This window comes from Lagopus muta, chromosome 1 (genome assembly GCF_023343835.1).
Source record: "Lagopus muta isolate bLagMut1 chromosome 1, bLagMut1 primary, whole genome shotgun sequence".
Lineage (NCBI taxonomy): Eukaryota > Metazoa > Chordata > Aves > Galliformes > Phasianidae > Lagopus > Lagopus muta.
The window spans coordinates 59,852,581-59,865,338 of record NC_064433.1 but is presented as its reverse complement, the minus strand read 5'-3'; the positions used below and the strand labels follow the sequence as shown (position 1 = coordinate 59,865,338).

The window sequence follows — 12,758 nt, the reverse complement described above, 5'->3', positions numbered from 1 at the left end:
AAAAATAAAAAATATAGATTATTAATATTTTTCAGTCTTCTCATACATACTCAGTTTGCTGGGTCAAGACAGGGATCTTCTTTTAGAAGCCTAGACACTAAGCATACGTGAAGGCATATGTTCACACACTGGAATCTTCTGTTCTGCATAACAGTTTCCTTTCCAATAACAATTTACTGAAATCTTTTTCTCCAGCTTTACCTGCTGTCAGGTACTATCTTGTTTCAACCTGGGTGATTTATTCCTAGTTGCATAGAAACAATTATTTCTCTTTCCACTCTGAAGTGCAGTGAGGCAAAAGAAGTCGCCTCTGGCATGCTGTTCCAAAGGCAAGCACGCACTGGTACTTCTTGCAAATACTCATTCTACTGAAAAGTCCATGCAAATGCAAGGAAGAAAAAACAGCTACATTTAATTTAATACTCATAAAGATCATTAGATTCCCAGATTCCTCTAATTACAGGTTATTAGACCCTTCATACTATCTTTCAGCCAAGAATACCTTTTGCACAACAACCGTGATGCAATGTGTGTAAACAGAATATTTGAGAAGCTGATTTCTACTCTACCGGTGACTGCAATATCAGAATTAGCACAGTGGGCTTGGGAATTGGTCATTCCATTTCTTTTTTAGTTCTTTCCTGATACTGGAAAATAACTCTTTCCTCCCCCAAAATATTTGCTTTTAATCAAAGATCAACAGATTACAACTTTTTTCATCACCTGAAACCTAATTAATTGTATTTGTATTTCATTTCCAACATTCAAGTTTCTCTTTTCTATTTTACTTGTCTTCTAAAAGAAATAAAGTGATAAAAAAAAAAAAAACACGTAAAAAATAGGGTAAAAACCCTATTAAATTAGTTCACTTTTTTTCATTCTAAGACAATAAGGAATAGAAGTGAAACAATCCCCTTAGAAATACAAAGGTCCAACGATATTATTTGGGAATATATATATATATATAAGCAAAATTTTAAATTAAAAATCTTTTTATTCAGTTTTGAGAAAGTTTCCTGCATTGAATAACTAGCTGTAGTATTTTCACCAGTAACGTGACATCTTCTCCTTAATATACACTGCACATCTGAAAGTCAATTATTGTAACACAGGACAGTTTTCTGTGATTTGTATTAGAAAAGCAAAATACCTCAACAGACTGCTACAGCTCACACTTTTTCAATCCTATGTTTCATTCAATGGGAACAATACTGTAAAAAGAATCTAAATAATCAGATGAGTTCATAGGTTTTCTAATCTTTCCCATGGAATTCCTGTCCAGATAAATAAAGCATTACATAAGGTGTAAGCTTTCCAAACAGAAAGGCTGCTCTCACATCTATCCAGAGCCTTCTTTCTCCTGTCCTCATAGGGAAGGTGTTCCATCCCTTGGATCATTTCTGTGGCCCACCTATGGATGCACTCCAACAGGTCCACATCTCTCCTGTACTGAGGACTCCACACCTGGATACAGTACTCCAGGTGAGGTCTCACCATTGCAGAATAGAGGGGCAGGATCACCTCCCTCACCTGTTGGCCACATTTCTTTTGATGCAGCCCAGGATACGGTTGGCTTTCTGGGCTGTGAGGGCACATTGCTGGCTCATGCTCAGCTTGCCATCCACCAGTGCTTCCAGGTCCTTTTCAGCAGGGCTGTGCTCCACCCTTACATCCATCAGCTTACAGAGACAGTGGAAGTTGCCATGACCCAGGTTCAAGACCTTGCATTTGGCTTTGTTGAACCTCAGGAGGTTCTCCTGTTTCCACTGCTTGAACCTGTCTGGGTCTCTCTGAATGGCATCCCATCCGTCAGACGTGTCTCAGATACCACACAGCATCATCTGCAAACTTCCTGAAAGTGCACTAAATCCCACTGTCGATGTTACTGATGAAGATGTTTAACAGCACTGGCCCCAGTATTGACCTCTAAGTATATTTAAGTTTTCTTAAAGAACTTCAAATTCTAGAGCCCCAGGTAACACTTCAACACAGACAGTGAACTGTTCAGTTAACCAATAAATCTGGTCTGCTTATACAAATTGTGCTACTCCTTGATCACTTTTTATTTTTCCTCACATGTAAGTTTTCTCTTTTTTTTTTTTTTCTTTTTTTTTTCTTTTTACCAGTGTTCTAATTCAGTCCTTATCTGGAATATTATTGTCTTTGCAACATCACATCAGAATATCCCTGTACTTTGGGAATGCCCTGATTCTGCAGAACATAGTATAGTGGGATTCCATAATATATGAGAACAATGGGATTCTGCTACACTTTGATCTGCAGTGGCTTAAGAGAGGAAAAGCAGTCTAAAGGGATGGGAAGAGTATGGAGGAGGACATGGCTGAAAGAGAATTTAAGATTGGGAAACTCCAGCGTAGTGGTATATCATACATGGTACAATCTTACTGACCACCATTTAAACCCAGTTATAGTTAAGAATAGCTTCCAAAGGAGAAAAAAAAACAAAAACAATAAAGCTTGCTCTTTAACAAGATGAAAACTTTCTGCATTTTTTATTCTCAAGATCTGATGAAAATCAGTTGATATTAGCAAGTTCCTACCTGCTTAGCTTTACAAATAAAATATTTTGTGGCTACGTAGCTTAGAAAGCTTAAAGAATCTATTATGATTTCTATTTAAAAAACAACTCAATGTCAAATAAATGCTTGCATGGACTACAAACAGGTATATTGCTTCAGGTTCAAAAGGAAGTAATGGTTACAAAGTGATAAGAAAGCTCAAAAAAAGGGAAGAATTGCAAGACACCTAACAGAATCAGTGAGTTATTCTTGACCTAACTTTGCATTCACATTTGTGCAGGAAGATTGAAAAAACAAAACAAACTCTGGAGAAATTAGTGCTACTACAACAAAGCTTGACATAATAATTTGTATAGATGGTTCATTATTTTGTACACGTGGTGAAGAAGATGCAAACTATTGACACTGATTCAACAGACTATTTTCAGTGTTTTTTTTTTCCATGAAAAGGTGCTCTGCAAGTAGATTTGGATCAACAAGAAAATACTCATCTATGCTTACACAGAAATAATCTCTAAAGACACCTCCATCCCTTTGTTTTCTGCTGTTCTCCTTCCCTTTGCATATTTAATCTTTCTCTGGTAGTGCTGGTTTGCTGACAGACTATAAAAGAGAACTGACAAGAATTGGTGCCATAAGCCGAATTACAATTATAGTATCTTCTGAGTAGCATTTTTTTTCCTGTACTGTTGCATTCCCAACATAAGACAGCATTTAAACCAGATGTTTCAAATTATATTCTCAGAAGATTGCTATCATGTTTGCAGTCTCTCTGTCTTAGTAGTAAACAGCTTGGATTTCCTTCAAACCTTCTAAAGCAAATCTATCACTGAAATTTTCTATTTCTAAAAATTGATGTTGAAAGGCATTTTCCTTGCTAGCTTCTAAGGAGAATCTCGCATAGTTTGTATTTTCAAGAAAAAGATTAAAAAGAGAACCCATGGACTGATTCTTCAATTGGTAAATGATTCCAAATTCACTTTTTTTGGGAGATTTCCAAAGCATTTTACTAGAAAAAAATATATATTAGCAGTGGGTTACACCCTCAAACACTTTTAAAACAGTTAAATTTAGTTAAGTAATTAATTACTTCATTCTGAGAAGGTTTAATATTATCAATAGCTCAACCCAGAGAAAAGCAGAGTCTTCATATTGTAATAATCATATCATGGACACTGGGCAACACAAGAGGTTTTTGAAGTGAGGGGTGCAGGAAGAGGTGCTCTTTCTAAACCACGGATATTGGTTGTGTTTCAAAGCATATAGGCTTTAATATGAACAGACAAAATTTAATGTAGAATGCAAATAAAAACAATGCAAGTCTAAAGGCTGTAAGGGATTTGTTTCAGAAAAATCTGAGCCAATTGGTTAATTACATAATCCATTAAAAAGCATCTCTACCTCTGGTTTATCTTGAAGTTTTTCTGCATGATCTTTGGTTTTGCCAGTGCTTATCAGCTAAGAGCTATAGTCAGTTGATATGTTTATCAGCTAACCCATTATCCATCAACATCAAGTTTTCCAACTGGCTTGTTTATTAAGACAACTTGTTGGTTCCAACTTCAGAGCAACACTTTCGTTACCCAAGTACAAAATAGATTACTGCTATCATAAGTAGCAAAAAGAAATTCATTCAGACTTTTCTTCAGTGAAACTCTAAGCTGGTCTGGTGGTTGGGAACCCTGCACATAACAGGGGGGTTGAAACTCGATGATCATTGTGATCCTTTTCAACCCAGCCCATTCTATGATTTTACGATTCTAAATCTTACTCATTTATTTAATATGCACTAAAGTGTCACTTATACTGAAAACTTATAATCAAAATCATCTAATTTATTTCACAATCAATTTCTGTGTAACATCCATTTAATTGAAATCTTGGACTAATCGTACAGAATAGCATCATGCCAATTCTTCTTTCAGCAATGTCCTGACATTATGAAGCAATCTTTGTGACTGCTTTCTGAAGTTTTTCTCCTAAGAACCATAAATGTATTGAAAAGAACAACAACAACAAAAGCCTAAACAAACAAACCCCACAACCAATTCTTTTAGAGGCGTTTTCTCACTTCTGTACCAAATTCTAGAAAAGGCTTCGCTGATAAAGGTTTGATTTAGGAAAATTCACTACAGGAAAAAAAAAAACAACACATAAACCACAATGAAGCATACTTTTATATTGACAGTACTCAAATGTTCAGAATAAGTAAAACCAAAACAACTTCACTGTGGAAGTCTCTGTCTCTTTCTTACAAAGGGCTGATAAAGCAAGGAAAATTTGGAACCAGTAAATGTTAGCTTAGATCTGCTATTTTCTCAGAAGCAGGGTAAAACTAAGGAATTGTGACATTCCTTTTGGAGTAGGTCAAGCTTTACAAGACTACATAATGTTTAAAACATGTCAAGTGAAAAACTTACTAAATTATGAAACAAACTTCTAAACTTGGCTAAACCCCAAGTACAGTATTTCATTGATTATTACTGCCAAATACTGTTAATTCTATGGCAATTTAATGTCTCTTACTCAGGATTACTTAAGCTATTTTCCTGACTTGCTTTAGATTCTTATTTTGGTTCCACACAGAGCAAGGGTACCATAACTAGTGACATACTTTTAGCAGTACGGTACTACAAACAGAAAAACAAACAGAAAAAAATGGCTGATGAGAAAAGACATGAATAATGGAAAGGTTTAACTTGTCCCAGTGCTGCAATAGCAAAGAATGGAAATAAGGGACCAAAGAAGATCAAACACTGAGGCAGGCCAACGGACAGGACGGGAACATGGGATTTACCGCTGACTAGAAGGAATTCCTCACAGCAAATTTCATTTTCATTTACATTATCATTTAGGATCACTCAAGCAAGACAGCTGTGCAACTTGAACAAAGAGTGTAAATGAAACTTAGATTTAGATACTCTATTACATTGTCCAAAGCACTGATTTAACAAAAAGATCAAAGAAATAATGCAAGGTAAATCAGAGGGGAATGCTTCAGAAATAAGAGATTTTTAAAATCCTGGTGTAAAACACGTCCAAACAACTGTTATTTACTGTTTCAATCTCCTTTCAAGGAGAATGAGTGATGAATAGGAAGGGAGGAGTAATGTATTACTCTAAATGCTAAGCACAAGAGTGTTGATCTATATTCCTGAGTATTTAGCTATTATTTCTTTTACAGAATTACTTCAGAACGCGTCCACTGATAGCTGACAAAAATATCAAACTTACTAATAAAATTCTTTCACGATCTGTGCTCCAAAAAAAGCCTAAGAGCCTAAGAATCCAATATTTTAAATTAGTACCATCATTTGATCATATTCTTTCCAATTTTATACCACTGATTGCTTTAGGTAAACCATCACTTCAAACTCAACTGCGCATTAAGAATGGAAGAGTGGTCCCATGTTCAAAACTATCCTTCACTCATCTTTGCCTGAAGGTATGCAAGCCCTTCATAATGCTAAGGAGCATTTTAATTATGAAACTTGTCCTGTTTTAGGACAAGGCAATCTTAGTTGCCCTTGGTGACACTACTCCATACTGGAATTAAGTTTCCTTATCCTTTGAGCAAGTGAAATCGCAGGCTTGAATGCTATTTATATACTTGTGCTTTAAAACAGTCCTAATGACTGCACAAATACTGAGCAGAACCCCACCTTAGAACACTCCCTATTCTAGTGGATTCAAAACCCACTCTTGAAAACAGGAAAATACTGATTTATACTAAGAAATGATTCATTCCTTGTCCTAGTGAAGATCACTAAGCTCGCTAGGTCTATCAGTAATGTCTATTCAGTAATGTCTATTCCAGACACAGCTCAGACAATCCCCTGAGGAGCAGAATAAGCCTGGACAGCCATTTAGTGGCAACTAAAATGTTGGAAACTCTGTAAGTCTTGCAACCTAGAGAGCAATGAAAAGCTATCTGAGGAAGACTGATGTAAGTAACCTCAAAAAAAGCATACGCCCTTGCTTTTCCTGCCTCTTCAATCATAGGAAAGTTTGTATTTGTCTAGCATGACAGTGAACACACCAACAAAGCTTATTAGCTTTATCTTGCCAGAAAAACTACATTTAATTTATAAATGAAATCAAGAGGCCCCAAAGTTGGCTCTTTTCCCAGATGCCTTCAAGAAACAAAATTTGTCAGACCCACTACCTATGAGTAATGCTCTGTCTTGCCAATCAAGAGGTTATCTCAAGGCACAAAAAGGACATTAAAAAAATGACTGTTCCTCTTTGAGGGATACTAAAAAAAAAAAAGAGATTCCTACCATATACGACAATTTGCTGAATTGTGGTTCAGAGATTCAGTTTCTTTGGAACAGTGGAGCACAGATAATACCAGAAACTCCATGGAGTTTTCTCAAAACTTTGCTGGTGCTATCCATCTTATGTAACACCATTACAGCAACACATATCAGTTGAATAACCCTACATTAGCATGCTACATCAGCTGAACTGCAGAACTGAAATCATTAACCCAACAGTCCTGTCTCCTTTTCCAGATTGAAATTACTTATCTAAAATGAATGGATGTGGATATTCATTAAAAAAAAAAATGCTAAAAAACAAGTTGTCAAGTTACTAGAGGCAACAGGAAAGATTCTTTAATAGCATCCATATAAGATAAGGCTCTGTATGTAACTGCATGCCAAGAAACTGGCTTGCCGCCTTTCCTACACATCAGAACACTTGATTTCTGAATAGAATATTATCCTTCTGGGACTACAGGTACATATGCTACATACGATCCAGATGTTCTTATTTTACAAAAGGAGGTGCACATGAAAAAGAAGGGGTTATATAAAAATAAAAGAACATATGCTCCAAATATAAATTCCAATATATAACATATCCAGGCATAACATTTATTTTGAACCCAGTAGGTTCTCCTAACACAGTTACTGCATTGGTAACCATACCACACTGTAATAATATAAAATGGGCACTAATATCAATCATTCAAATTTAAATTTTGTTTTCTTCACTAGGTCTCATATTCCACACAATTTACTAATCATATCTTCAAAGTGCACATTAGAAGTATACAACTAATTCTCTTACAGATTTCACTGCACTGAAGTTTAATAAAAGTGAGTTTTATGCAACCTTGAGATTTACTTTTAAAATATACAGGTAAAAATAACTTATTTTTGGAGTTATTTTCAAAATCCATGTGGTGCATATTTGGGATTCTCCACGTATCTTAATTTTTAGGTGACTAGCAATAAAAGCTTTTTAGATTTTAAGGGCAGTGTTTTTCCAAATAATTGCACAATGAATCATAAAAAGAACAGATAATGTAATGTAATCTAACTAAAAGAGAGAACTGTTAATTAATGCCCTTTATATCTTCAAAAAAAATCGACTGGAAGCTTAGGTGTTCATGAATAATCTTTGATATCCAAATACACTATTTCTGGCATGTTGTAGAATTAGAGAATGTTTCAGTGTAATTGATGTGAAAAAAAAACCAGACTGAAAAATAATTTAATATTACTAAATTTAAACACTATTAATGTACAGAGCCTAGAAATTGTACTCAGAAACATCTCCATTGAGACTACAGAGATCACATTCAAAAAGGAAATTGAATAGGGTCCAACTTTCTCCCAATTTCCTGCATGATAAAATCATGATCTGCACACTGATAAAACAAGGAACTAGATGTTAGTGACTCAAAAGAGTGGAGGCACAAGTATCCCAAACACAAAGTTTATCTCCATAGTGGAAGGGAAAACCAGACACCTCAGGGATTCTATGAAGAACAGATACATCATGCAGAGTACAGTCTGCTATCTCCGGGACACAGTGAAAAATGTCAGAGGCACAGCAGGAAGGATTCAACATACATCTGTGGAAACTCTGAGACAGGAACTTATTCAGCCAATGAGCCCTGTGCCACCATGTTGATTAAAAAAGACCTGTCTTACAAGAGAAGTGTTCCATTGACAAAGCTACTAACATCCACAGAATGAGATACAACATGGCCAGAGTGCCAGAGTGTGCGCTGAAGTGTTTGTAAGTCTGGAAAGAAGAAGAAAGTAACTGGCCAATATACCAACGCAATCCTTACATTACAACTAAACCATGTTCAGATCATTAACGCTTTCCTAATGAAAATTCCTCACAGCAAGAAATATCAAGAAAAGGCACAAAGGAAGACTACTGCTGACAGGTCAAGGAAGGTGACATTTGCCTCCACTTAGCACTGGTAAGGCCATACAAGGAGCCCTGGGTCCATATCACTCAACTTATCTGTAAAACATCTGCTCACTGGAAATCATAAAGAAGAATGCTGGAGTGTACCTCAAGCTACAATATGGCATCTGCCACGACTAACCTAGATTGAGTTAAAAAAAGATCAAAAGTATATTCCTTGTGCAAGTGCCTCAAGAGTATACTGTCACCTCCACCAGCAGCTGTAAACTAAGGATATCTGCCATTGAAAAGACTGCTAGAAGCTAAGCTTTTGGATCTATGAGGGCAAATGTTGCTGTACGGCTTAGAATGATCAAAAAAGATCATATCTCAAGAGTAAAGCCTTTTCTGAGTGGGAAAATCTTGCTGAAGCTGAAGTTGCTGTAATAAACTCTAAGATATGTTTGGCAATCATTCACCTTTAAGTCCAAATTAACAAAGAGCTGAAGATAGTATGAAGAAATGGACTCACAGAATCACAGAATTGTAAGGGTTGGAAGGGACCTCTAGAGATCATCAAGCAGGTTCCCTATAGCAGGTCACACAGGTAGGTCTTGAATTCATCTCCAGAGAAGGAAACTCCACCACCTCTCTGGGCAGCCTGCTCTAGTGCTCCATCAGTCCTGGCAGTGAAGAAGTTCTTCCTTGCATTAGCATGGAACTTCCTGTGTTCCAATTTCTGTCCAGTGTCCCTTGATCTATTGTTTCTCATCACCAAAAAGAGCCCACCCCATCGACTAGACTCCTACACTTTGGATGTTTATAAACAGTGATGAGATCTCTTGAGTCTTCTCCAGAATGAAGAGTCCCAAAGCTCTCAGCCTTTCCTCTAGGAGAAGTACTTAGGCTCTGAATCATCTTTGTCACCCTTTGCTGGACTCTAAGAGATCCCTGTCTTTTTTTGCCCCGAACTGGACACTACTCTAGATGCAGCCTCATCAGGGCAGAGTAGAAGGGAGGATCTTCCTCCACCTGCTGACCATACTATTTTAATGCATCCCAAGATACCAATGGCCTTCATGGCCACAAGGGCACGCTGCTAGTTCATGGCCAATGTGCTGGCCACCAGGTCCTTTGTTGCAGAGCTCCTTTCCAGCAGCTCAGGCCTTAATATGTACTGATGCATATAGTTATTTCTCCCCAGGTGCAAGACTCTATACTTGCCCTTGTTAAACCTCATCAGGCTCCTCTCTGCCCACCTCTCTACTCTGTCCAGGTCTTGATGGATGGTAGCACAGCCTTCTGTTGTGTCAGCCGCTCCTCCAAGTTTTGCATCATCCAAAATTATGACTCCTACTCTAAAAACTTCTTACGAACTGTAAATTTAGAGAAAAAAAAAAAAAGACATTATATCATTTGAGCTGGACTGAATTGCTCTTAAAAGTCTTAGCAGATTCTGAGAAGTAGAAAGTCAAAGCAGAAGAGTAAGTGACAGAGTACTGGAGCAGGCTTCCCAAAGAGGTTGCAGAGTCTTCTCTGGAGATATTCAAAACCCTCCAGGACATTTTTCTGTGCATCCTACTGTTGGCAACTTTCTTTAGAAGGTGGTTGGACTAGACAACTTGCAGAGGTCTTTTCCAACCTCTACAATTCTGTGTTCCTTAATTCCTGAGAAGAAAAGTAGCATCCTTGAGACAGAGTAGCAACCTGGACAAAATAGCTCCTGGAATTTTCTTAAAAAACACACATTTCAACTTTGTTGATGTCATGCTCAGTGATGATCAGCCAACCTGTAAAATAAAGGTTTGAATGAAGGAAGTGGCAGCAACAGAGATCTGATATCCCTTCAGGAACATGGAGGGTCAGGTCCTCTATGACCCTCTAGGACATATATTTGAAGTCATGGCTGTCAATTTTAATAAAGAAGCTGGTAAAAGCCTGTGAAGACTTCACATCTGTTTTGTGGTATTTGAAATCTCTAAATTGTGTTTGGATCAAGTTCCCTGGTATAAAATGTGTTGAAGAATGTTTTCTTTCTAACAGATATTTACAGAAATACTACTAATCCCTTCTTATTAAGATACACAGCTTCTGAAAAAAGTTGCTATTTCATCAGTCCTAGAAGAGTAGAGAATGCATCAAACGTCTTTCTTCTGCCTCCTTGGGCTGATTAGCTGTCTGTTATGATCACGAAGGACCACAGAGCACTCCCCCTTAAGTGTTCACAATTCAATAATGTAAAAAGCAGACAATAAGTTTGTTCACAGGTGTATTACTATGGTAAAATATTATCTGGTCTCAAATGAGAGGGCATATGCTTACTCACTCTAAACACACATCTTTGGTAGGACATACTCACTTTGCTCTTTTCTGTCCAATTTGCACAATCTGACATTCAGATACATGCTGCAGGTTTGAACAAGTCATCATTTCCAGTGTTAGGAACACAAGATTTTTAAGGACTAATTGTTATTTTAGAGAGTCTCAAAGGGGGAAGATGAAACTATTTTAAACTGAGTTAAAGCTCGAAATGGTTAGTCCCATCAGTTGAATTCTCCATAAAAACATTCCAGGTTTGCCAGCTAGAGGAACTGAAAACAATATCTTTGGATTTAAAACCTTGCAATTCAATTGTTCATGTTAAAGGAAATGGTTGCAACAAACTGATGGCAATAGCAAACTACAATGTTTGTGCGATCCTAACTAGCAGTAAGAAGAATGTTCTTCTACAGGCAGGTTATGTTTTGCTGTTTAGGAAGCTTATAAACATACTTTATAAAACAGCTTAAATCACTTTGTATTACAGCAATGTAGTCTTCTATATGAGAACACAAGTTCAAAGTCTTTACGTCTAAAGGCCTGGGCCCCTACTTACTTAGCCACAGAGACCAGATAACTTTACTTGAAAGCAGCAAGGAACAAATCTCACAAAATAGGCTAGCCACATGAAAAGATGAAACTTTCTTAATATGGATTACAGTGGCTTCAGGAAGTAAAACAAGTACCAAAAAAAAAGCAGGAAAAACAGAACCTTCATCACTACTAAATGAACCACTGAAATGGTTCTAAATGAACACTCTGAAGAGTTAAGTAGAGCAAATAAGAAAACATGAAAAAAACAATGTAAGAGTCAATGGAATAAAACAACCTCACTGACATTTAACATTTACATAAAGGTCAGATTCCCTACGTTTTGGTTAAGTATTCAGCTGGGATCTCAATCAATCTTTGGAGCGTGCATGACCAATTTTGAAAACAAAGCAAAAGCACAGTACAAAAATTACAAGTCTGTAAGTGTTCCTAAAAAGAAAAAAAGCCAAAAATTGACACTGTTCAGAGAGGGAATAAGACTGATCTAGAATTATTAATGACTGGTTTATGGCTAAACTGCATAGCTGAACTTTCATTCCCATGTGGAGTTTGCTGTAATGGAACTGAACATGACCTAAACCATCATGATTTATAGGTACGTACTAGAAGAAAAGGCACTGGCCAGGCACACCAAATTAATTAATATTCTGAACTATTAAAATGACAATAATTTCACAGAATTGCTACAGGGTGTAGGGAAAAAATACACAAAAGAGGAAAAAAAAAAAAAAAAAAGCACATTCACAGCATAATATATAGAACACACGATCCAAGAGCACTTTCAGTTAGAACACAGAAAAAAAATATTCATAAATTAAAAAAAAAAACAACCAACAAAGCAGTTGTTTGGGAAATAAATACTGTGCGTGATTTGCAAATATCATTCATTATCATTCATTGCATTGGGGTTTAACATCCTTTGGAAAATCTCTCCAATTTCTGACAGTCTACATTTTCTTATTCAGACCTGCCTGATTTCAACATCTACATGTTCTTATCCAGAAAGATATGTAGGTTGGTCTGAAATCTGATTATCCTTTTCCAGTAGCTCCTGAGAAAATTTAAGATTGATTAAACAGCATTCCTAATTAAAGTTATATCTACTGAATTCTTAACTTGTCTCAGAAAGTTAAAGAGAAACAATTCCATTTGGTTCTATTGCTACAAATCCCCATTAAATTATTCACATACTGATAT

General features: G+C 36.5%; 2 protein-coding genes across 11 annotated transcripts in view; one reads left to right on the top strand and one right to left on the bottom strand.

The window, feature by feature from the left end:
* The window catches only part of NINJ2 (ninjurin 2), a 512,961-nt gene that overhangs the window by 212,668 nt on the left and 287,535 nt on the right, over positions 1 to 12,758 (top strand). The window lies entirely within an intron of this gene.
* Positions 1 to 12,758, bottom strand: part of ERC1 (ELKS/RAB6-interacting/CAST family member 1) — a 292,700-nt gene that overhangs the window by 183,567 nt on the left and 96,375 nt on the right. The window lies entirely within an intron of this gene.